Raw genomic sequence first — 27,419 nt, forward strand, 5'->3', positions numbered from 1 at the left:
CCTTTTCTAGAATGTCATATAGTTGGAATCACACATTAAGTTGCCTTTACAGACTGGCTTCTTTCATTTAGTAATATGTATTTAAGTTTCCTCCATTTCTTTTCATGGTTTAATAGTTAATTTATTTTCTTTTTTCTTGTCCTTTTTTTTTTTTTGAGACGGAATCTAGCTCTGTCACCAGGTTGGAGTGCAATGGCACCATCTTGGCTCACGGCAACCTCTGCCTCCTGGGTTCAAGCGATTCTCCTGCTTCAGCCTCCTGAGTAGCTGGGATTACAGGCGCACACCACCATGCCCAGCTAATTTTTGTATTTTTAGTAGAGATGGGGTTTCACTGCGTTGGCCAGGCTGGTCTCGAACTCCTGACCTCGTGATCCACCCACCTCAGCCTCCCAAAGTGCTGGGATTACAAGCATGAGCCACCACGCCTGGCGATAGCTAATTTCTTTTATAGCATTGAATAATATTCCATTATAAACTGGATATATCACAGTTTATCTGCTCACCTACTGAAGGACATCTTGGTTGTTTTAAAGTTTTAGTAACTGCAAATATAGCTGATATAAAGATCCATATGCAAGTTTTTGTGTGGACATACATTTTCAGCTTTTGTGGGTAAATACCAAGGACTGTGATTGCTGAATCATATGGTAAGAGTATGTTTTTTTAATAATAAATTGCCAAGCTGTCAAATCAAAATGTCTGTAGAATTCTGTGTTTGCATCAGCAGTGAATGAGAGTTCTTGTTGCTCCACATCTTTGTCAGCATTTGTTATTGTCATATTTTGGCCATTCTAACCGGTATGTAGTAATATCTCAGTGTTGTTTTAATGTACATTTCCTGATGATATATCATAATGTGGAGCATCTTTTCAAATGTATATACATCTATAAGTATGTTAAAAACTCTGACCTATATTTTAATTGGGTTGTTTTCTTTTTGTTGAGTTTGAAGAGTTCTTTACATATTTTGGATAATAGTCCTTTATCAAAAATGTCTTTTGCAAATATTTTTCTCCCAGTCCCAGGCTTATCTTTTGATTCTCTTGACAGTGCAGAGTTTTTAATTTTAATGAAATCCAGCTTATCCATTTTTTAAAAATGGATAGTGCCATTGGTATTATACCTTAAAAGTCATCAGCAATGCTAAGGTTGAAGAACAGTTGACTATATTTTGGGGAGTCTATTTCTGAGTTTTCATTCTTTTCCATTGATCTATTTGTCTGTTACTTAGCCAGTTCTAGACTGTGTTTATTACTATAACCTTAAAGTAAGGCATAAGGTATTTTGAGTAGCATCTGTCCTCCAACTTTGTTTTCCAATATTGTGTTGGCCATTCTTGATCTTTTTCCTCTCCATATAAATTTCAGAATTAGTTCTCAATTTCCACAATATAACCTGCTAGAATTTTGGTTGGGATGACATTAAACCTATAGATTGAGTTGGGAAGAGCTAATATCTTGACAATATTGAGTCTGTAGCCATAAACATAGAATATCTCTCCCTTTACTTAGTTCTTTGATTTCTTTCATCAAGTTTTATAATTTCCATGTATAGATTATGTACATATTTTGTTAGATTTATACCTAAGTACAGTTGGCTCTCTGTATCTGAAATTCTGCATCCACAGATTCAAACAACTAAGGAAACTAGTCAGAAAAAATAAATACATAAAAAGAGTAATTAAACACTAAAAATGTAAATAATATGACAACCATTTTAGTAGCATTTACATCATATTATGTATTATAAATAATCTAGAGATGTTTTAAAGTATATGGTAAAATATATGTAGATTATATAAGGGACTTGAGCATCCATGAATTTTGGTACCCACAGAGGGACCCGAAACCAATCTCCCATGGACAGATACCAAGAGATGACTGTATTTCTTTTTGGGGGTAAGAGGTGCTAATATAATTGATATTGTGTTTTTAATTTCAAATTTTACTTGTTCATTAGTGATGTATATGAAAGCAATGGACTTTTGTATATTAACTTTGTATTCTGCAATTTTGCTATAATCACTTATTAGTTCCAGAAATTTCTTGGTTGATTCTTTTGGATGTTCTACATACTCATGACATCTGTGAACAAAGGCAGTTTTACTTTTCTTTCCAATCTGTATATCTTTTATTTATATTTATCTTATTGCATAAGTTAGAGCTGCCATAATGAAGCTAAAAAGCAATTGTGAGAGGGGACATCCTTGACTTGTTCCTGATCTTAGTGGGAAAGTATTGACTTTCTCACCATGAACTATGATGATAACCATTAAGTATAATATTTTTGGTAAATATTCTTTATTGAATTAAGAAAGTTCACCTCTGTTACTAGTTTACTGAGAGCTTTTATATGAATTAGTTTGATTTTGTCAAATCCTTTTTCCGCATCTATTGATATGATCATGTAATTTTTCTTCATTAGCCTATTAATGTAATGGATTACATTAATTGATTTTCAAATGTTGAATCAGTCTTGAACACCTGAGATAAATCCCACCTGGTTGTGGTTTATTACTCTTTTTATGCATGGTTGGATTTGATTTGCTAATACTGTGTTAAGGATTATTACATCTATGTTCATGTGAGATATTTATCTGTTTTTTTCTTTTCTTGTAATGTGTGTCTGGTTTTTTGCATTAGGGTATGCTGGCTTCATAGGCTGAGTTAGGAAGTTTTCCTCTGCTTCAACTGTCAGAACAAGACTATACAAAATTGGTATAATTTCCATTTGAATAAGATTTTAATTTAATAGCTATGGTATTCATAATGTTATCGTGCATAATTAATAATCAATATTTCCTTGTAACTAATTTGGTACAAATATTCTGATTCTGATAGTTTCTCCTAAAAAAGTAAATTGTAGAGATGGATTATTTAAATTGAAATATTCCTCCATCCATGGCAGTCATCAATTTCTCTAAATCTTATTTTAAGCATAATTTAAAACCTTGTATAGCTCATTTTAAAACTTATTGTTTGTAGTGGGCACTAGTCAATTTTTGGCTACCCAACATTTGAATTATTTTTGCTGCATTTAGAAAATGCACCATCATATGAGTCTTGCTGGAGAGCAGAGCCTACCCCAAACTATTGGATCTGAAATAATACACAATTGCTCTTCTGGCCTCTAAAGTCTCAGCCAATAAGATGCATATTACACAGAAGCTAGAAACTCAAACATAATTTGAAGAGATTTCATTCAAGTGGAATGTGACCAACATGTAATTCCTATGGGTGTTTGTGGCAACAATGGCAAATATAATGTCACTATTCTGTGCCAGCAACATCAGAGGTAAAAGCTGTACAAGTCTTCAAAAGTGTTATCATCAAAGTCCTTCTTGCCCATTTCTGCCATACATGATTTTAACTGTGACTGTGTTTCTGTGATTCCCATATCACTCTTCCTTTTTTAACAGTCACTCATTTTGTTAGCAATAAAATATCATTTTAACAAATTTCAGGCAGTCAAAGTTGATTGGTATTGCTGATACACTGTTAATGCATAAACAAAGTAAAAAGAAATACACATTTTTTATTTCAGAAAAATAAGATGCTAACTCTGAAGTAGGATACATGAAAAGGAAAAATATAATACTGAAAGAAAATGTACAATGGCATAAAAAATCTGCTGTAACTAGTTGGCTACAGAATAACATAGAAACAATAATCATTTTTATTTATGAAGAACTATGTTCCAGATGCTGTGCCAAGTACTGTACTAACATCTCATCTCATTGTAAAAGCAAGCTATGAAGTAGTATTATGGGAGTTATTAAGAAATTATTTAACCAGGCGCAGTGGCTCACGCCTGTAATCCCAGTACTTTGAGAGGCCAACATGGGCAGATCACCTGAGGTCAGGAGTTCGACACCAGCCTGGCCAACATGGCAAAACCCCGTCTCTACTAAAAAAAATGCAAAAATTAGCTGGGGATGGTGGCATGCACCTGTAATCCCAGCTACTCAGGAGACTGAGGCAGGAGAATTGCTTGAACCCAGGAGGTGGAGGTTGCAGTGAGCCGAGATCCAATGCACTGCAGCCTAGGTGACAGAGCAAGACCCTGTCTCAAAAAAAAAAAAAAAAAAATTATTTCAGGCAGCTAGAAAGGATAAAAGAGTCAAAGAGTCCTCAGTAAGGCTTTTTCTTTTAATAAAAACATTTCTAACAGAAAGTGGCTGGAAAAAAAAACAGACTTGCAAGCATTGATTTGCAAGCCACAGGCTTGCATATGTAAATACAGGCTGTCAAGAGTCAGGTCCACCCAATATGGTGATTCCTGCTCCCTCCCCTCCCCTCCCCTCCCCTTCCCTCTGCTTTCCTCTCCTCCTTTCTTTCTTCTTTTTTTTTTCTTTCAGAGTTTCGCTGTTGTCACCCAGGCTGGAATGCAGTGGTGCGATCTTGGCTCACTGCAACCTCTGCCTCCTGGGTTCAAGCGATTCTCCTGCCTCAGCCTCCTGAGTAGCTGGAATTGTAGGTGCACACCACCACGCCCGGCTAATTTTTGTATTTTTAGTAGAGATGGGGTTTCGCCATGTTGGCCAGGCTGGTCTCTAACTCCTGACCTCAGGTGATCTGCCCACCTCGGCCTACCAAAGTGCTGGGATTACAGGCATAAGCTACCGTGCTCAGCCTCCTGCTCCCTTTTCTTTGTCCCCACGTGTGCAGGTGTCATGGCACAGCCAGGTAGAAGCCTCATTTGCATAATAAAAGGTTAAGGTTGGAGGGCCAGTCTTTTCGCCAGCTATGTGAATGACACACGTGGTCAAATCAATCCCCTGTTTGCTCTGTTTGGGCCCTATGCAATCAGACACCACCTCCTCAAGCCTCCCAATATAACCACCTGCTTCCCCCCACCCCCCACTTCCCCCCACCGCGCACCTGTCCTCCTGCGCAAGGGGTGTTATTCTGTTTGGAGCCCTCCTCCCTCTGTGCCAGGGAGCTGTTCTCTTCCTTCTTGCATATTAAACTTTCTGCTTCTTAATCCACGCCATGTGTGTGTCCGTGTCACTAATTTTCTTGGTGCGAGACAAAGGACCCTGGGTGTTTCCCCAGACAATGGAGTCATTTCAGTAGGTTTTAATGTTGCAGATATAGGTGAGAAAACGAAGGCTTATGAAGGTCAAATAATTGTGTTTTGTCATACGGTGAGTATAAAGAACATATGTGAACATGAGTCTACCTAATTCTAAAATCCAAGCTCTTAACCTTTATAATAATACCACTGTGCACTTATAGTTAAATTTTTTTTTGTTTTTTGTTTTTTCTTTTTTTTTTTTTTGAGATGGAGTCTCACTCTGTCACCCAGGCTGGAGCACAGTGGTGTGATCTCGGCTTACTGCAAGCTCCACCTTCCGAGTTCACACCTTTCTCCTGCCTCAGCCTCCCAAGTAGCTGGGACTACAGGCACCCGCCACCATGCCTAGCTAATTTTTTTGTATTTTTAGTAGAGACGGGGTTTCACCGTGTTAGCCAGGATGGTCTTGATCTCCTGACCTCGTGATCCGCCCGCCTCAGCCTCCCAAAGTGCTGGGGTTACACGTGTGAGCCATGCGCCTGGCCTTTATAGTTAAATTGTTAATCACTATGATTGTACATAGACAGGTTATTGTTACACTTATCAACAATAGTTATAACAACAAATCAAATATTATAAATAAGACATTTAATTCAAGTTTTGCTTGAGGGTCCAGAATTTAAGTTATGTTCTCACAAAAAAATTCCTTTCAATTCTCCAAACAGTCATTTTTGTATGTTCATTGGTAATTCTTGATAAAATGATACAGTACAGTGTATTAAAAAACAGTAAGGGGATAAACACTCTGTGGTTCCCTCTGTGTATGTGTTAATAAAATCTATATGCCTTTTCTCCAAAAGAACTGAAAACAAAACAGTACGTTGTAAGTTTTCATCCAATAGATTTATGATGCAATAAGAAAGCAACTGAGTAAATTATTTCCATTCTCCAGCTTAATACATATGTTGGTTTTACAGAAATACATAAATTCTCAATCAATCAAAAGTTAGAAAATTTAAACATCACTCATTTTTCTTGGTCCCTATGAAATGTCTTTCATCTTTTTTTTTTTTTTTTTTGAGACAGGATCTCACTCTGTTGCCCAGGCTGAAGTGCAGTGGTGCAATCATAGATCACTGCAGCCTCAACCTCCTGAGCTCAAATGATCCTGCCACTCCAGCCTCCCCAGTAGCTGGGACTACAGGCATGTGCTACTATGCCCAGCTAATTTTTTTATTTTTATTTTTTGTAGAGACAGGGTCTGACTAGGTTGCCCTGGCTAGCCTCAAACTCCTGGCCTCAAGTGATGCTCTCATCTTAGCCTTCTAAAAAGCTGGGATTATAGACATGAGCCACTGTGTCTGGCCCTCTTGCATCTTGGTGTTATCTCCACACCCAGGCTCAGCATAGTGAAACACACAGAGTTGTTTTGCCTGTGGTTTCTGCCATCACTCAGCTTGATCCTGGAAAGTAGTCAGAAATGTCATATTTAAGACAAAACCAAAGTTAGAACTGTAGGTTTTGCCTCTGTTCTCCAGAATGCATAACTCTCTTGTCAACTGTTTCCTATATTTAAAATCAGCCAACCAAAATAGGCAGAATCATTCTTGGTAATACTGTTAGCAATCACGACTAGGGAACAAAGCCCTGCTACCTTAGAAAATCCAGCCCTTGCTGTGTGAGAAAGACCCTTCCCTTACAAGAGAGCACAAGTGCAAATATTCAAGGAATCGATTCCAATTAATCTTTATTACTGTAATGGTTTTAGGCTCATTATGTTGGAAAGAAGCCATGAAGAATGGAGTGGGGCATGGTCCTCACAGGGCCACAACAATAACTGAGAGTGAAGGCTCAGGTTCCCTGGAGAGGTCAGACTGGAGGGGTTCAAAGCCAACTGTGACAAATGGACTGTGACAAATGGACTGTAACCATTGACCCTTGTAATTTATATTTAGCATTCCTAGTGCATACAAATGTGATAATCAGGTACAGAAGCTAAAAACACATTTTCCCTTTTTCTAAAAGAAAAAGATGAATGCTATCATATACAAATTATGGTAGGTTTCCCAAATATCAATTTTTTTAAACATCTTTTTCTAAGGAAAATTTATCACAATTTCCAAAACATTATTTTTCTTTGTTCATATGCTTTGAATGTAATCTATATTTGGATGTGCAAAATGTATTACCTTAATGCTGCCTCCTGAGTGATAAATCTTCAGAATCAGCCACATGAATATGAGAAATAAATGAGTTTGGGTTTTTTGGTTTTCGTGTTTTTGCTCTATAATCAAATCTTGTTTAATTCTGGTACTTAACCATTAAACTTATTCAACAGACATGAATCTTGTTGACACAGATGTTTAAAAAGTCAAATTCATCTTTAAAGAACAAAGTTTGGTTGCCACGAACACCATCCAATAAAAAGAATCCTAGATGTGAAGAGAAATCCACAGGTGGCACCAGGAAAACAATTGTTGCATATACAGTTTTTGTTCAGCTACATTTGAAGACTATTTACTAAACTGGAATGGTTGGAGTTGAAAATACATGTACCTAGAAATTATGCTACTTGTATTCATAAGGACTGTATCATGAACATGAAAATCAACAGAATGGCCATTAACATCTCTGACTCCAAAAGATAACCAGTGTCATCTATCATATTGTAATGATGTTTATATCACCTGAGAGTTTTTCCAATAAGCCTTGGAATGAGAGGAGTCCTTTAGGAGAGGACTTTCTTCTCTGTGTTCTTAGAAATCTGTCCTCTCCAATTGGTAAACTTCACATTCATCGTTTAGTTATTACAAATTAATTTCGCTACTTGTCATTTCAGAGTTTTCTTTTCTTACAGGTGTTTGAAGCGTCTAGTGTTTAATTTTCTTATCAAACAGTCACACATATAAACCTATTTATTCTGTCTCAAATCTTTGTTTTCTGTATTTAATATATGAATGTGTATGAGTGTGTATGCATGTGTGTTTGGGCAGGTGAGTAGGTGGTTTTGTGTGTGAAGGTACTTTTATGTGATAAATATAAGCTTCTAAAGGAAAATGTTCTGACTCATAAAATTTATCATTACAGGGATTTCAAATTCTATTTCTTATTATGCCTATCCGAGTCTATAAATTTTTAAATTCTATTTAATATTTTTGCAAGAGAATACATTTTCTGCTACTTTTCTTTGTTGCAGAAATAACTTACCACTTCAAGCATAGTTTTCCTGTGTTTCTGTTTGTTTAGGTTTAGGGCTTGGGTGGGAGTTCCTCGTATTGTGTGGTTTTCTAAGAGCAGAGGATAATGTTTTTGTATAGTTCTATTAAACTGAAATCAAGAACTCTATGGTATGAGTAAAATTTGAAGGTGATTCTAAGTCAATTCTTTACGTAGTCAAATTCCAATGTCACCACATTTGAGTAATCCAACTTACTGTTTTTTTCATAGTGAGTTGAATTAATATTGAATTGATGATACATAATTTTAATTTCTTTTTAGCTATGGAAAAGGACATTCAATTTTTCTGCCATTCTTCATGTGCAATGACCAAGTCTTTTCTTCACCCTGATCAATTTCTCTAGCCACATTTTAGCATAGGCCCTGCTTAGGATATAGTTTCCATAAATCAACCTGCTTCTCTAAGTGAGAGAATAGAAGTTCTTAATTGGAAGAATTAAAACAAAACAAAACACCTGAAATCAGGCCTCTTTTTCATACATTAGAAGGAATGGGTAGGAGTGGCTGGTTTGAAGACTACTGCTGTCTCATCACTACTTCCATTGAGTTGGTCAGTAATGGCAAATTAATTTTAACAAAGAAACACTTTTCTCACTCATTTTCTCATTTGTATCCCCACTATGGCATTCATATAGCTCAGGCCTCTAACATCTCTCATCTTGGCTAATGCAAAAACTGCCTCATTGGTATCTCTTCTTCCAGCCACGCTCCAGCCACCCACACTTTGGCAGTGGCCCACTCCATTTCCATCATCAACACAGCTGTCAGAAGAATCTCCCTAATGTAAATCTAAAAGCACTGCTGACTAGCATGTATCAAATATTTGCTATGAGCTTTATCCACATTTCCCAAATTCTCCAAATAGCCCCTCAAAGTAGTGATTGTTATCTTATTCTATAGACAATAATACCCAATTTAGAGAAGATGGTTAAATTTTCTGAGATCGTACATCTAGTAAATAGAAAAGCTGGCATTTGAACACAGGTCTGTTACATCCAAAAGCCACACTCATTACACTACACTAGGGTCCATCTATTACTTTCCAGCCTCATCAGCTGCCATTTTCCTCCCCATACAGTGACTTTTAGCAATTTATGTTTTTTTTAAATTTATTATTCTCTCTCATATTTCTTTTCTTTTTGACCACAGTGCCCTTTCCTCATTTTTGTCTGAAGATAAGGATATGGAAAACAATAATGAAATGGTATGTTTTTTCCTAGGGCTTCTGTAACAAGCTGGGTGACATAAAACAACAGAAATTTTATTATCTCTCAGTTCTGGAGGTTAAAATTCCAAAATCAAACTATTGGCAGAGGCATGCTATCTCTGCCTGCTTCTGGACTTTGCCAGCAATCCTGGGCATTCTTTGATTTGCATTGTATAACTCTTAATTGTTGCCACTGTGATCACAGTGCCATCTTCCTTCTGTGTGTCTTTGTGTTTCCATGCATTTCTTTTTTTTTTTTTTTTAAGTTCTGGGATACGTATACAGGATATGCAGGTTTGTTACATAGGTAAACGTGTGCCATGGTGGTTTGCTGCACCTATCAACCCATCACCTAGGTATTAAGCCCAGCATATATTAGCTGTTTTTCCTGATGCTCTCCCTCCCCTACCGCCACCCCCAATAGGCCCCAGTGTGTGTTATTCCCATCCCTGTGTCCATGTGTTCACACTGTTCAGCTCCCACTTATAAGTGATAATGTGCAGTGTTTGGTTTTCTGCTCCTGCATTAGTTTGCTGAGGATAATGGCTTCCAGCTCCATTCGTGTCCAGGCAAAGGACATGATCTTGTTCCTTTTTATGGCTACATAGTATCCCATGGTGTATATGTGCCACATTTTCTTTATCTAGTCTATCATTGATGGGCATTTGGGTTGATTCCATGTCTTTGCTACTGTGAATAGTACTGCAATGAACATATCCATGCATGTATCTTTATAATTGTCCCTCCTCTTCTTATAAACCCATCAGTCACATTGGATTAAGGGCCCACCCTATTTCAGCATAAGCTTATCTTAAATTACATTTTAGGTACATCTGCAAAGACCTTATTTCCAAATAGGGTCACCTTCATAGGTACCAAGAATTGGGACTTCAACATGTTTCTGGGGACACAACTCAACCTACCATAAATGGTAACAGACACCAATAATTTTAAAACAACAGATTATAGTTGACATGTGACTAACAAATTCACACTAACTGTCAGCTGCTAAAACTTAGTTGAAGTATTACTTCCCCTTAAGCAACTTCCCTCAAAACTCCTCTCCATCTCACATTTTAGGCAGAGATAGATGTCTCCTCCTTAATGCTGTAGGTCCTTGTAATATTTCTACCATAATATTAAGACATGTTCTAATTATTTATGGGCCAATATCTCCCCCTCCAGAATATGAAATCAGAGAATCTGTCTTATTCAGCTTTTTAGCCTTAGCACCTCACATCATGACTAGCATGTAGCGGACATGCACTGTATAGTTGCTTTATTAAATTTATTATCTGACACATTGTCAAATTGATAGATATCATAATGCCAACAGGTTTCCATTTATTGTATACTTTTTATATAGCCAGGCATTATCTAAGTATCAAGAATTATGAAAAGTCTGAGATTATTTTTTTTAAACCAGTTCGCCTACCATTGTTTTATAGATGCTGGCAGAAAAGAATAGACTTCAGGGTCACAGATGAAGGACTTTATTATTTATAGCAGAGCAGGAAGCATAAGCCTCAAGTCTGCATCTATTCTTTACCTACCGGGATCTCCAGGGGCATTATAGCGGTAGACTCACATGAGTGCTGCTCATAGAGTGGGTTTGTATCACAGCTAAGGAACCCCAAGTTAGGAAACTCCAATGTTTTAAAGAGGGTTGCTAGCAAACTTGCCTAATCTTTGTCCTAGAGGGCAATACCATCTTAATAAACACAATAATCCTGACCTCTGCCCTGATGGGAGACATTATCTCTGTCTTCCAAGGCTGTTTCCTATACAAACATCATTAAAAAGATAGTCCAGAACAAAAGTTAATACAAGACATGCAGAAAGGCCCTGAATTGTCTCCCAACAGTAAGTGTTTTGTATCCATCGATTCACTTTCTCTTTACTTATCATATTTCATGCCCCTTTCTAGATAAGCAAACTAATGCAATTATCTCATGACATAGATAGTAAGTTGCGTGACACTGAGTAATTTCATGAGTTTCCTTTGATTTTTTGTTCAGGACGTCAGAAAATCGTTACATCTCACTGTTTTGATTTCATGAATGTGTAGTGCCGGGAACTTTTTCTTGTTATTTTATCCTCTTCAAAACAACTCTAAAATACAAGTATGCTAGGAATAAAATCTGTGCCTACCTCATTAAAGTGGTGCCAATATTAAATGAGTTAATAAAAGGAAAGCACTTTCTGTAGTGCCTGGCATTTGTTAAGTGCTCAATAAATCATAGATACTATTTTATAGATTGTTAAATGGGGCATAGAATGATTAGATGCTCATACAAAGTGACAAATTTGTAAGTATCAAAGGTGAGATTTGAGTACAACATGTCTAACTTCAGGGTCAACTCTCCTAAACACAACAATATGATAGTGTTACTCCTTATACTTGTTATCCTCCTCTTCATGCTGTCTAACACCAGCTCTTCTGTACAATGCTTCATTCCCCTGATAACCTTTCTATCCTGGTTCTAGTTCCCTTTCATTTTCGACCCTTCGCACTGCTTTGTGGATCTCAGTGTAATGATGCCTCTCTGGAAGTCAGATTCTTAGCCTCCACTGACTCTCTCATATACATTGGGCATCTCCAGGGAGGCAGATATGGCACACCATATGCTGGACACTTATACACCTTTCCAAGTCTTCATACCCTTTGTTAGAAAAGGTTTTCAAATGCAGTGATTCTCAAGCTCCTGGGTGCAGCCTCGGTGTCGTATGAAATACATAGAATGTATCAGAAACAGTAATGAAATAGACTGCAATGAGGCAAAACTGAATAAAATGGAGAATGTTAGAGTGCATCACACATGAGAAAGGTAAATAGTGTCCTTGTGTGTGTCTGTGTGTGTACATGCGCTACCTGGTCCCAACAGAAATTGTCAAAGGTTTGAAAGCCACTTCTTCAGTAAAATTACATATGCAGAAATCTGCCTACTGGTAAAACCTCTTCACTCTAGAATCTAAATATCTGATCTAAATATTTTATTATTATTATTTATTATTATATTTCCTTTTCAAACTCTTTTTAGGCTATGGTAGACAACTTGCCATCAAATTACTATCAACTACATTACTCTAACCTGTTTTTCCCCCAGTATTGTTGCCCACTGGCAATTTTTCCAGTAGGCAGTCTACCTGATAGCATTTTAGAGTCATGCACATATCTCCAACATCCTACGTGATCAAGGAATATCGATTGAGGTTCTAACACAATTAATCTGGCTCAACCATTATAATAGGGTCTTATTTAGTCTGAGAAATATCTTAGTATTAATAAGAATAAGTCCATTTACTTTTTTTCCTAGGTATAAACACATACAATGTTCATGCTAATAAAAAACTCTTCTCCAAGGATGACCATATCTCTATGTTGTTCACACGCAGTCTGCCTCTTATTGAATTTTCTTGTAATGTACTCATATATTGGGATCTATCTTTCAAATACATTTCCTTAACTTTAATCAAGAATCAGTTAGAAATTATTAATTAATCTGTCATTTATCTGATTTTTTCAATGCAAATGTCTCCTTTGGTGGAAGACCCATATCTTCCAAACCGGTATCTACCCCCCGAAAATGGGAGACTCAAAATAATGCAAGGCATGGTGCCCACTCAAGAGCTCACAAAGCATCCTAGAAATGGAAACTTTATTAAAATGAAAAAAAAAGAGAGTTCACAAAACATAATACATGAGACTCCATAATGGATAAAACTATACACTTTGGTGGTGTTAGGAGCTGGATTATGTCTTCCCTCCAAATTCATGTGTTGAAATCTAACCCACAGTGCCTCAGTATGTGACTATATTTGGAGATAGTCTTTAAAGATGTTTCTAAGGTAAAATGGGGGTGTTTCATGTAGGCCCTAATCCAATATGGCTGGTGTATTTATAAGAAGTGATTAGGACACAGATATACACAGCAAAAAGACAACGTGAAGACACAGAATGAAAATGGCCATCTATAAGCTAAGGAGACAGACTTCAGAAGAAACGAACCCTGATGACGCCTTGATCTCAGACTTACAGCCTCCAGAATTGTGATAAATAGATAGATAGATAATCATAATCAATATGTAGATACACAGATTCTTTTTAACAATTCACTACTGAATGTCATTAGGAGATATGGCAAATTGCAGACTGAAGCAATAAATTATGATGTATTCTCTTACAGAAGCCAAAAACAGAAATAAGGAGAATACTAATTTAAAATTCAAATTAAGTTTGGGGGATGATGTGTGCCCTGATGGGGCGCGCTGAGCGAGCAAGGAGGCACAGAGTCACCTCAGAGCGCAGGGTTTCTTGACCATGTGGACAATGTAAATTTGAATTCCAGATCCAAGTAAGAATAAGGAAGTGGCACCCAATCCTCTGAGTTCTGATCTCCCAGCCTTGGCCTACCAGTTTTTTTGTTTGCTTTCCTGTTGCATCTTTGATACCATTTCCTAGAGGCTGCTCCATGATTTAACTTGAAATTCTGAAACAAAGATAGAGGAGGCAGTGGGAAAACTCGAAGAACTCATTGAGTCTGAAGTCCCACCAAAAACATCTGAACAAGAGACAGCAAAGGAGGAAGATGAATCTGTAGAACTGGAATCTCAAGTTCAGAAAGATAGTGTAGCGGATTCTACAGTTCTTTCTTCAATGCCCTGCTTGTTGATGGAGCTGAGAAGAGACTCTTCTGAGTCTCAGCATCCACAGAGAGTGACAAGCCTACAACTGGCCGAGTTTATGAGAGTGACTCCTCTAATCACTGCATGCTTTCCCCTTCCTCTAGTGATCACCTGGCTGATTCAGACACGTTGTCTTCCGCAGAAGAGAATGAACCCTGTCAGGCAGAAACAGTGGTAGAAGGAGACCCTTCAGGAGTGTCTGGTGCCACAGTTGGGCGCAAGTCTAGGAGGTCCCGAACTGAAAGTGAAACATCCACTATGGCTGCCAAGAAAAACTGGCAATCCAGTGATAAACAGAATGGGTTAAAGGTCATCAGAGCCAAAAGCACAAGGAGAGGATCAGACTACTGAGGCACAAACGGGAGGTTGCTGCAAGCAGTACAACCTGCTGCAGGACAGTAAGTAGTACCAGTGATAGTGACCTGACTTGTGACTCAAGCACGAGCTCATCAGATGATGATGAAGAGGTTTCAGGGAGCAGCAAGACAATCACTGCAGAGATACCAGATGGACCTCCAGTTGTAGCTCATTATGATATGCCTGACACCAGCTCTGACCCAGAAGTGGTAAATGTGTATAATTTATCGGCGGCTGCAGTAGTTCAAGAGCACAATAATTCTATAGGTGGCCAGGACACAGGAGCTACCTGGAGGACCAGCCGGCTTCTAGAGGAGCTGAATGCAGAGCCAGGTCATTTGCATCCAGGATTCCTAGCAAGTGACAAAATATCTGCCGGCAATGCACCACTCAATGAAGAAATTAATATTGTCCCTTCAGACAGTGAAGTAGAGATTGTGGGAGTTCAGGAACATGCAAGGTGTGTTCATCCTCAAGGTGGTGTGATTCGGAGTACTTCTTCATGGAAGCATGGCTCGGGCACACAGTATCTTAGCAACAGGCAGACACAGTCATGGAACTGCTGTGAGCTGCCAGCAGACTTGGGCTTCACCAGCAGAAGTTGTTGACCTTATCTTGGATGAGGATAGCAGGCATAAATACCTACTGTGATACAATGTCACTGTGTTTCTCCTGCACTGTTCCCTTCCAATTCCTCATCTTTGTGACATGGAAGTTCATTGTCATGGCTTCAGCTTCAGAAGCTGTTTGTGGCATTTGTAGGATTCAAACTCATGGAAAATTCCCTCCTTTCCTCCTTTTCTTAATTAAGAGAAGTCACTTAGGAAACAAATGTAAATTAAATTTAAATAACCTGAAAAACAATGATGGGAGAAACTCCTAAATTTTTACATTCTGGCATTCAATATAACATTTTTATCCATTTCAGCATCATATAGGCATTTAAAGGGAATCAAATATCTCTGGAACACAAGCAACAAAATTGAAAAAGTTAAACAATTTAATTAATAATGTGTGAAATATACAAGGTTCAAAAAAAATTATTGAGGCCAGGCACTGTGGCTACTGCCTGTAATCCCTGCAGTTTGTGAGGCTAAGGCATGAGGATCGCTGGAGGCCAGGAGTTTGAGACCAGCCTGGGCAACCTAGTGAGACCTTGTCTCTACAAAAAATAAAAATACATAAAAAATAAAATAGTTCTTGCAAAAAAAACAAAGTATGGAAAAAAGAAAAAAAACACAGTTTACATATTCTTCTAATTGTAAACTCATTTATTAAAGAAACAAAGGCCTTTTTTTCTCTTTTCAAAAAGGTTTGCTCCTGTTCATAGCTCCTACCCACTAAGCACTCAGAACACAGAAGAGCCCTATAAGCATGCTATGTGGAGCACAAGAGAACTTTTCTGGATGGAAGAATTGCTATATTAGTTTCCACTGTCTCTATATTGGATGTAAGGAAAAGAAAGCCACCCCAGTCCTTGCACAGCGAGCCGTGCAGAATATGCACTAGATGCCTGCAAGTCATAAACTGGAATATGAGACCCTCCATCATCAAGTATAGCCAGTGTTTCTGGGTTTACTTCTCTCTATTCCTCACTTTCTCTCTAGCTGTGCATCACCGTTTCATTTTCTAGTTCTTTGCTTTTTTCAACGTTGGCTTTCCCTCCTCTTCCTACTTATACCTTTTTCTTCATCCAACACCCTATCATCAAAGTCACCACTCTCTACAACTCACCACTCCTCCAAGATTTTGCTTTCAAACCCCTCTGTGAAAACTTTTTGATTTTCTCAAGCCATATATAAATCATTGCAAGTTCATTGCACTAGGCTTACACATTTTTTATTTAATCTTTTCTATATCTTAACGGAGCAGGCAGTAAATATTAAATGAAATATCACATGTAAAAATGCATGGCAATGGCTGAAGCTTAGTGGGCATTCAGTAAACATCATTAGTATGATGATGATGTCTTAATCCATCCCTTATTCTCTGCTTACCATAGGGTTCTGTACATGGCTGATCCTCAATAGATATTTATAGGCTATGTTATAGAAACACATATCTTGTTCAGAGACTCAAAGGTGAAAAAGTAATCTTTTTAAAATTTTATTATTTCAAAGTTTCTTTTCCCCCCAGGTGGTTGATATGTACTTTCAGTCAAATTGACTTTTTCTGTCCTTTTCTGAAGCAATGAAAGCAGAATACTTAGCTGTTGAGAGAAAGGTAGGGTAACTGGTAAAATATATTAGTTAATACATTATTATCCTACTACAAGTGATTATAACTCATTGATTTATTTTCTAAACACTCCATTTAACATTTAGTTGATTAAATTTAACAATTATAGGAGGCCTTCCCTGAGGAAAGGAAGAAAATTTTTCCTATTTATAAATTCTCCTCATAAACAATTTTTCTTGTGTATACCTTTAGAGATACCTTAAGAATTTCACAACCAGATATAAAATATGGTTTACTTTTTTTGGAGAGTTATTAGGAAAAGATAGTTATGGCCTGTGAAAAGAAAAAGTAGTAGAATAATGCATAATAAGTACTGATTTTGCCACAAAGGCTTGATACAGATTAATAAAAGTGAAAAAAAGCAAACCTTGGCCTCAAAATTACATTATTGTAGTGTCTATAAGTGCCAAAACCAGCTCGGTCGGTGTCTCACGCGTCTGTGTGAAGAGACCACCAAACAGGCTTTGTGTGAGCAACAAGGCTGTTTATTTCACTTGGGTGCAGGTGGGCTGAGTCCAAAAAAAGGAGTCAGAAAAGGGTGGTGGGATTATCATTAGTTCTTATAGGTTTTGGGATAGGTGGTGGAGTTAGGAGCAATGTTTTGTGGGCAGGGGGTGGATCTCACAAAGTACATTCTCAAGGGTGGGGAGAACTACAAAGAACCTTCTTAAGAGTAGGGGAGATTACAAAGAACCTTCTTAAGGGTGGGGGAGATTACAAAGTACATTGATCAGTTAGGGTGGGGCAGAAACAAATCACAATGGTGGAATGTCATCAGTTAAGGCTATTTTCACTTCTTTTGTGGATTTTCAGTTGCTTCAGGCCATCTGGATGTATATGTGCAGGTCACAGGGGATATGATGGCTTAGCTTGGGCTCAGAGGCCTGACAGTCAGGGAGACCCTAACCCAGCAGTGCTAGAGGAATTAAAGATACACACACAGAAATATAGAGGTGTGGAGTGGGAAATTAGGGGTCTCACAGCCTTCAGAACAGAGATTTACCTCTGTTCTGAGAGCCTCGAACAGAGATTTACCCACGTATTTACTGACAGAAAGCCAGTGATAAGCACTGTTTCTATAGATTATAGGTTAACTAAAAGCATTTCTTATGGGAAATAAAGGGATGGGCCAAAATAAAGTGATGGGTTTGGCTAGTTATCTGCAGCAGGAGCATGTCCTTAAGGCATAGATCACTCATGCTATTGTTTGTGGTTTAAGAACACCTTTAAGTGGTTTTCTGCCCTGGGTGGGCCAGGTGTTCCTTGCCCTCATTCCGGTAAACCCACAACCTTCCAGCGTGGGCATCGTGGCCATCATGAACATGTCAGTGCTGCAGAGATTCTGTTTATGGCCAGTTTTGGGGGGCCTATTCCCAACATCCAAGGATGGAGGTAAGATGCCTTTTAGAGGAACCAAAACAAATAAGATGAGACTAAGGAAAGCAAGACTCAGCAACTATAAAAGGAAGAAATTAATCAAAACCTATTTGGATATGGAGGCAGAATTCAGCATTTTCTAAGGCAACACTAGAAAACCATGAAACATTTGGGTGGAGGAAAATGAAACAAAATGTATTTTTATTGTTTTCACAAAATACATTTTAGTATGCATATCTGTAGCAAAATCAAACACTATTACAAACATCTCTTTCAAATTAAAGAGTAGGGAGAATCTAAAAATTCTTTTTAAGAAAGTAAGGGATAGTAGTAAATAAATATTCAGATTACTATTTTTGCTATATAAGATATGTAAAATATTGTTGCTATTGTCTGTATTTTATGTGCCAACTATATTGTTTCATTTTAATGGAGGTAAAAATACACAGAATATGTACATACAGGTCACTCCAGATTTTTGTCTCTAGCACATTTTTCAAAAGAATGTGAAGATCCTTAACCAAAATTCTTCTAACCAGAAGGCATTCTGTTTATTTATTTTTTATTTTTTATTTTTATTTTTTGAGACAGAGTCTCACTCTGTCTCCCAGGCTGGAGTGCAGTGGTGTTAGCTCACTGCAACCTCTGCCTCCAGGTTTCAAGCTATTCTCCTGCCTCAGCCTCCCTAGTAGCTGGGATTACAGGTGTGAGCCACTACACTCAGCTAATTTTTGTTTTGTTTTGTTTTTTAGTAGAGACAGTTTCACCATGTCAGCCAGGCCGGTCTCAAACTCCAACCTCAGGTGATCCATCTGCCTCGGCCTCCCAAAGTGCTGAGAATACAGGGATGAGCCACTTCACCCAGCTCACCAGGAGGTGTATTAAAGAGCCTATCCTCAAGTATAGGGAAGAACTATCACCTAGGATTGAACAGAATTGAAAACAAAATTTTTTCCTGAGAAAATGTATTTAATTTTTACAGTTAGTATTTAAATAAAGTAGAAAATGATGCCATTATTGTTGTGACAACTCAAGAAGTCTGCAAATTGTCATATGTATCTACTTACTATTTTATCAGTTTTACCTTCTCCTTTCTTTTCTATTTCTGAGTCTAAAAACAACAGTATCTTTAAGATCATACAATGCCTTCCTCTTAACATTTATGACATCATTTGAAATAATATTATGCAAACTCAACAGCTTTCTCCTAAATGCTATTAGCTTTATCCTAAGTCATTTCTTTGCTATCATATAAATGTAATTTTTCAGCTGCTAAAATAATAATTTGTCATCTTATTTAGGTTAAAAAATGAAGAATGAGCAGACAAAATTGTAGGAGGCATTATACCTTAGTAAGTATAACTAAGTGGCTGGATTTACCTATGTAACTATGGGTTCAAAGATATCCCTAGCATTTGTAATTCAAATTTTCTACTCACGGTTTTAGAGTTTGCTAATTTACTTTGAGTGCCTTTATTAGTTAATAACATCTAAAATTTAGTGAACTCTTGCTGTATGTCAAACATTTTGTCTGCATTATCTCATTTAATCCTCACAATTCCCCAAGAATTACTCTCATTATTTAAAAAATAATAAATCTATGATAAAAAGGAGAGTTACTTTGCCAATGTCGTACAGACAGGAAGCTGGGGAACTAGATTCTGAGCCCAGGTCTGTCTGATGACAGAATTACAGAATTCAGAATCCATGTTCCTCTATACTCTCTAGAATTTCTCTAGAGTCTTTCATTCCCAAGTGACAATAATCTAAACCAGCTTTTAAAAAGGAAGAATGGGAAGAGTGTTACTGGCTCGGGGAACCAAATCAAAGAGATGGTAAAATTTGTCTCAAAGGCAAGTAGATTTTGTGCCTGAAGCAATGCCAGAACTTTCTATCCCTTATCTACGACTATCAGATATTCCATTCTTTCCTACAGATGAAATTTTTCCCTTCAGGGGATCACCAATGGATACACTGGTAGGCAATGGTTGTGGTTTATTTTAAATATCACCAAAGAAATGAACACTTTCTCAGGAAAGTAGAAAATTGGATTAGAGGAGAAACCAGTATTAGGTGGAACCAGTCATTTTGGACATCAAAAGAGGCCCAGAGGGCAGTGGTAGAGGCAACCTAGGTGACAAAAGTCACCTAGTTAATACCTGAGTTAATACACGGGTACTGGAACCTCCTAACTGTGTGATGTTAGCAAACGACTTGGCTTCACTTAAGTATCAATTATTTTGTTATCTGAAAGTGGTACTTTAAGAACTAAAATAATTAATGCATAAAATATAATCTTAGTAACAATCTATGGAGTTTGGATAAACACAAGGATACTGAAGAAAGGCTAACAATTTGATGCATATTTAAACAGATAATTTTTAAATATTTATTTAGCCTTTATTGAATTGTTGAATTGGGATTGGGTAAGCATTGTGGGCCACTTCAAGTTCAAATTCAAAAATTTGGATTTATTGCATGCATTAAAATAACACATTTCTAGCTTATTGAAATTGTCTTTCAATTTTGTTCGCTTCTAGACTAGAACATTAGTATAGAATGTGATCTGAGAGACCAAAGTAGACATCCCTTTGCCAACTAAGACAGACCCTAAAGTTAAGGAAATAGGGTTCTGGGCTCCGCTGGCATGGCAACTTGCTAAATTTATATGGCTACAAGAAAGACCACACTCTTGCTAAACACCTTAACAATAGGAGCTATCAGCCAAATTGTCAGACCCTTCCTAACTAATTTAGAACCCAGGCCACTACAACTCTGACTGGGCAGAAGACCAGTCTTACAAACATTCTCTCCTGATAAGCAACTGCAGACCTCAAGCCAGTTTTGACCAGCTTATAAAATTGCACACAAACTGTCTTTGTGTCCTGTAGTTCACCTTCTGATGTAAATAACCAAATTCTACCTCATTTTAATGCTAAAATCCCACTCCAAAGTAAACACAGGATGTATGTTACCTATACATTTATCCATTTGTGCATGTGCTCAACTCTCCTCATAACATGTGTAGCTTTTCCACTAAACCTGATGAATATATATGACTCTATTTTGTAATACAGACCCCGTGAGGCATAAAAGCCAACCTGCCCTTTCCCTTTTCAAAGAGAGAGCACCTTCAGTTCACACCAGAGACTGTCTCTCCCTAGTTTGCAAATTGATATCACCAATAAAACCCCCATTTCTACTATTTAGCCATCTGGTAGTCTCTTGGATGACAGGAGTTAAATTTTTTTATCCCTAGGGAAAAAGACTACAAAATGCATTGTTTGTTTTCAGAATGTCAGCTGCCTGCAATTGCTAAGTTTCTGTCACTGTCAGCTGGCTGTTTTCAGAATTAGTGGCAAAAAGTAAAGCTGTAATATGTAAATTTTGTATCACTTAAATATTCAATTAATAAAGTTCATCATTGTGAGATGTGTTTTTGTTATTATTTCCAATTAAACAACTTGTCTACAATTTAGAAGGAGCAGGTCGGCGTTACATTTTGCTAGCTACATGAGGATGTGTGTGTCAGAGGCGTGTGAACCAGAGCAACTCCATCTTGAATAGGAGCTGGGTAAAATGAGGCTGAGACCTATTGGGCTGCATTCCCAGAAGGTTAAGGTATTCGAACTTACAGGATGAGATAGGAGGCCAGCACAAGACATAGGTCATAAAGACCTTGCTCATAAGCAGGTTGCAGTAAAGAAGCTGGCATTACACCACCAAAACTAAGATGGCCACAAGAGTGACATCTGGTCTTCCTCACTGCTGCACTCTCACTAGCACCATGACAGTTTACAAATGCCATAGCAATGTCAGGAAGTTGCCCCATATGGTCTAGAAAGAGGAAGCATGAATAATCCACCCCTTGTTTAGCATATCATCAGGAAATAACCATAAAAATGAGCAACCAGCAGCTCTTGGGGCTGCTCTGTCTACGGAGGAGCCATCCTTTTATTCCTTTACTTTCTTAACAAACTTGCTTTCACTCTATGGACTTGCCCCAAATTCTTTCTTGTGTGAGTTCCAAGAACCCTCTCTCGGAACTCAGGATCAGTTCCAAGAGAGGTTCAGCACCCCTTTCCTGTAACATCTTTCTGGTGACCACAGAAGTGACTACAGTGTGGAAATCCCCAGTAAGTGGTGGAGTACTATAACATCTTTCTGGCGACCACAGAAGCAACCATAGTGTGGAAACTCCTGACTCAAAGTCTAACTTTGGGTAAATGGTGGGGTATAGTAACATCTTTCTGGTGAACCACAGAAGAGACGATACTGAAGAGACCCCTGGCCCAAAGGAAAATCATCTGCACGCACCAATTGGCTGACTTTGGGTAAGTGGGGTGCATATACTAGGGTAAAGGATGGGCTTGGGTTAGAGGCCCAATGTAGGGGAGTTAGAGTCTCTCTTAAGACAGGTGGGTTAAAGGCCCCTCTTAAAAAAGACAAGGAAACTTGAGCAACCTTGGGTTAGAGACCCAATTTAGGAGGGTTAGAGTCCCTTCTAAGATTTAGGGGGTTAGAGGCCCCTCTCAGTAAAGTCCCTCTGTGCTAAGAATGGGTTTGGCACTCTGGGACGTTAACTGCTATTCTCTTTGGATCAATCTGCCTTGCAATCTTTGCTGATGGCTATAGGTGACAGGATTAGGCACGTACAGGATCATGGGACATTCTGCTCCCCCAAAAGGAGAAACCTGTGAGTGATGGGACTGCTGAAAAAAATCCCTTCACAACAGCAGCCACCTGAACTTTTCAGTGTCATTGCAATAGGTGGGTCTTTGGACTCCTGGAGCGCCTCGTCTTTTGGACTCCCCACTTTGGACTCCCTGAGTGCTTAGCCTTTTGGACTCGCTGAGTGCCTCACCTTCCCCACCCTGCCTCAGGCGATGCTTTCGCCCACCCCCCTACTCTCTCTCTCTCTTTCTCTGTGCAAACTTGTTGAACGGTAAAATTAACAGTTTATCTCCTACAAAGTTTTAGTTAATTCGAAAAAAGGACTTATGAGGCTAGTCCTAAGCTGCAGCAATTTTGATGTGCCTTGTGTGTCTTTCTGTGTGTTCTATAATGGCGAAGGATATCTTAGGATAGAACACAGGCTTAGGACACCTGTAAGCCCACTTTTCAAGACAGCCCAGCAAACCCGTCAGTTACAAACTCTGCTGCAAGTCACTGAAAAATACTGGATGAGATTTCCCTCTTTTTTGTATGTCCTTGGGAGCTTGACCTTGTAATCAAGTGGCAGTACTTTCTCTTGGTCTCTGCCATCACAAAGGCATCCCAGGTTCAGGGTTCAATTTCCCGCTTAGAGGATGAGTCCTTTTTCTTCTGTCTGTCTGTGTATTTATATGTGTTGTGTGTGTTATATAAAAGAGCTTTAATTGGTTTAAAAATAATAAGAGCTTAAATAAAATATTTTGCCATAAAAGTAAAAAGTATAATGCCTTTTATTTATTATAATGCCTTTAGTAATCTTTAGGAAATAAAAACAGCTTTAAAGATTATTGGTAAAATGTAAACATTTGGTCTAAATTATGCAGGTCAGATAGTAAGTTTCCTAATGCTTTAAGTTCATAAACTGCTTCTTTGACTTTTGAAAATTGTTCAATTTACCTTCTTTAGAGAGATTCTAGATAAGGCCTGGGGACATGTGGAGTTAGCCACACTCCCTATCTGTGCTGGAATCAGCCCTTACCTGCACTTCTGCCTGGTGTGTCCTAGGCTAGGCTCCACACCTAGTACATAATTAGAATCCTGAACTTACCAAGGTTTTCACCAAAGTTAAGTCACTAAGGGTTAACAGTATGCCATGTATTTGAGACTACTGAAGAAACATTTCTACATGCAAGGTGTATAAGGAAAGTAGAATGTACTTTTGGTAAAAGATTATAAGAAGGCATGGGAATGTGAATTTTTCTTGCCTACATTAAAGGGTTAAAGGATTATTTTAACTTAGGATAAAGCTGAAGGCTTAAGCAAATGGTGGAAGGTTTGTGAAAAATTAATTGTAAAAGAGATTCTGTGTGTAAACATATTGACTAAAGTTAAAGGGGTATTATACAGTTTTTCTGTAAATTATACATTGAAATAAAAGCACAACAGGTTTTTCTTGGAGTAAAAACTTGCTTATAATCCACTCTTTAATAAAAATTTGTAAAGGAAAGGGTTATAAAAAGTTTATCAAAATCTTACCTTATGGTCAAACTAATTAAGATTAAATACATTTGTCTTTAAGGTTTTATTAAAAATTTGGTTTGACATCAATAATGCACTAATGCAACAGTGGCATTTGGCTTACTTGGTATAAAAGTTATGCAGGAATCATTGTCAAATATGAAATGGTGTTTGGCTTTTTTTGAGCTGTATTTGTATAAATGTATTATTGGTATATGTTTCAAAATTATGGGAAACTCCTATAATTTTGATATGACTTAGTGTATGTATTAACAATTGTTACATAAAATCATTGTATGATACAGAGATAACCAAATTTTCTTGTCAATTGTGTCTTTGACTGTGGCTGCCCTAAAACATTTTGCCAGCCACAGACAATTGTTGTCTTGTTTTGGTCCTCTTTAGAAGATGGTTTTTAATCAACTGTGGAATTCTATCAGGTGTTCTTAAATGCAGGTTTCTGGTAACTTTGGAGATTATAACATCAGAATAAATGAAAAAAACATTAAGGATTTTCATGGAGAGCTAAAATATTCATGAATATCAAACAGAACAGTAGTTAACTGCATGACATAAACTAAATACGTCTGAAGTAATCTTTGTGATTTTGCTTTAAACATTTCTGCAGCACACCAGCATGGCACATGTATACATATGTAACTAATCTGCACATTGTGCACATGTACCCTAAAACCTAAAGTATAATAATAATAATAATAATAATAAATAAAATTTCTGATCCTGGCTGGGTGCGATGGCTCATGCCTATAATCCTAGGCTGAGACGGGCGGATCATGAGGTCAGGAGATCGAGACCATCCTGGCTAACATGGTGAAACCCTGTCTCTACTAAAACTACAAAAAAAAAATTAGCCAGGCATGGTGGCAGGCACCTGTAGTCCCAGCTACTCAGGAAGCTGAGGCAGGGGAATGGCATGAACCCAGGAGGCAGAGCTTGCAGTGAGCCGAGATCATGCCACTGCACTCCAGCCTGGGTGATAGAGCAAGACTCTGTCTCAAAAAAAAAAAAAACAAAACAAAACTCCATTGCTGATCCTTTGTTTTGCTTTTCAGAGTAATGGAAACTTCTACTTTAAGCTATTTACAGCTTTTAACAACTGAGTAACGTATACTTCTGTGAACAAAATTTGAAGCATATTTGTTTCTCTCTACCTGATTTCTCCAAACTTTGGAAACTATTTGTGAGTATTCTTAATTTATGACAATATAGTTATTTGCATAAGTGCAATAAGCATCTGTTTGCTGTGATAACAGGACACAGTTGAAAAAAACTGGATATTTTACCAAGGCTTTGACTGGAATGGTGTGGTCTCCTTTAAGGAATCAGACTTCACTTGTAAAACCAATGAAAGCCCTTTGGAGAACTGGCCTCATACCTTGCCTACACAATCCCTGTACAGGGTTTCTGACCTGTTATAAGTAAAGAATGTCACTTTCTAACAGGTCTAGGAGCCCCAGGTTATCTTGGTACCCCAAGAGGAGAGGAATTTTCCCAACTCATAGTTATTTGAGGGTACAACCCCATGGCAGGGCTCAGCTCTAAAAAAAGTCTCATCTAAGATTCCTTCTAAGGAACAGAGTTCCATCAAAGCCAATTTCAAAAAAGCTTATGTAAAAAATAATTATTCTTCCTGCACTTTTACAAATAATCAGGCCAAGTATAATAAAACAAATCTGTCCTATCATGATTTGTCTTTAGTAAAAATGGGAAACTGGAGAGAGGAATTATGTTTCAAAAACTATGATACACTTGTTATTAAATTCTAGTCTCATCAGTTGTTTTTAAGTTTGTTTTTGCAATTTAGGCTAACCCTGCTTATTCCTGTGAACCAACCAGTGATTTCTGGCTGCTATTCAGAAGAAACAAGAGGGATAAGTGATGTAAAAATCTGGATCAATATTATAATCTTGGGCATATTGGAATCAGCTAGCAACCTCATATCAGCTTAGTTCCAACAGTTGCTCAGTTCATGGAAAGCCTTCTAATCTAGTTTACTTGGAATAATTTTACCATTTTGTTTACTCTTGTGGAATATACTGCTGTTGTACTCTTTGTGTAGGAATGCAGGACAAGCTTACTGAATGTTTTCTTAAATTGAACATTTATTAATCTTCCGGATGTTACCTTTTGTCTGAACTGGGAGTTATGAATGGCCCTCACCATACCAATGCTTTCTGACTGAGCTCCCCTCTACCCTGAAAATAAGAGACCCTAATAGTTATGCAGGAATATCATTGCCCCTATTCAGCCTGAAGTAGTTACGGAAGATGGAGCTTTGTCCCTCTGCAACCCTTAGGATTAACAGTTCTCTTATAAAAGTGGCAGGGGAACGGGGAGTGGGGGAAGGGGGCATGGTGGCTCATGTCTGTAATCCCAGGAGTTAGGGAGGCTGAGGGGGTAAGATCACCTGAGGTCAGGAGTTCAAAACCAGCCTGATCAACATGATGAAACTCCATCTCTACTAAAAATACAAAAATTATCTGGGTGTGGTGGCAGGTGCTTGTAATCCCAGCTACTTCGGAGGCTGAGGCCTTGAACCTTGAACCTGGGAGGTGGAGGTTGCAGTGGACTGAGATCTTGCCATTATACTCCAGCCTGGGCAACAAGAGCTAAACTCCATCTCAAAAATAAACAAATAAATAAAAGAAAGGGAGGGGGAAAATCTCAGAGGCATGTGAACCAGAGCAACTCCATCTTAAATAGGAGCTGGGTAAAATAAGGCTGAGACCTACTGGGCTACATTCCCAGATGGTTAAGCCATTCTAACTTACAGGATGAGGTAGGAGGCCAGCACAAGACACAGGTCATAAAGACCTTGCTGATAAACAGGTTGCAGTAAAGAGGCCAGCATTATACCACCAAAACTAAGATGGCCACAAGAGTGACCTCTGGTTGTCCTCACTGCTACACTGTCACCAGCGCCATGACAGTTTACAAATGCCACAGCAATGTCAGGAAGCTACACTATGTGGTCTAGAAAGTAGAGGCATACCTTATAACTAAAGGGGAGTTACCCTATATGGTCTAGAAAGGGGATGATATGTTTAGCATATCATCAGGAAATAACCATAAAAATGAGCAACCAGCAACGCTTGGGGCTGCTCTG

At 38.0% G+C, this 27,419-nt stretch overlaps 1 pseudogene; it reads left to right on the plus strand.

The window, feature by feature from the left end:
• The window catches only part of LOC100454268 (protein ARK2N-like), an 85,207-nt pseudogene extending 70,050 nt beyond the window's left edge, over positions 1 to 15,157 (plus strand).
• Positions 15,158 to 27,419: the final 12,262 nt, after the last annotated feature.

Source organism: Pongo abelii, chromosome 11 (genome assembly GCF_028885655.2).
Source record: "Pongo abelii isolate AG06213 chromosome 11, NHGRI_mPonAbe1-v2.0_pri, whole genome shotgun sequence".
In the NCBI taxonomy this organism is placed as follows: Eukaryota; Metazoa; Chordata; class Mammalia; order Primates; family Hominidae; genus Pongo; species Pongo abelii.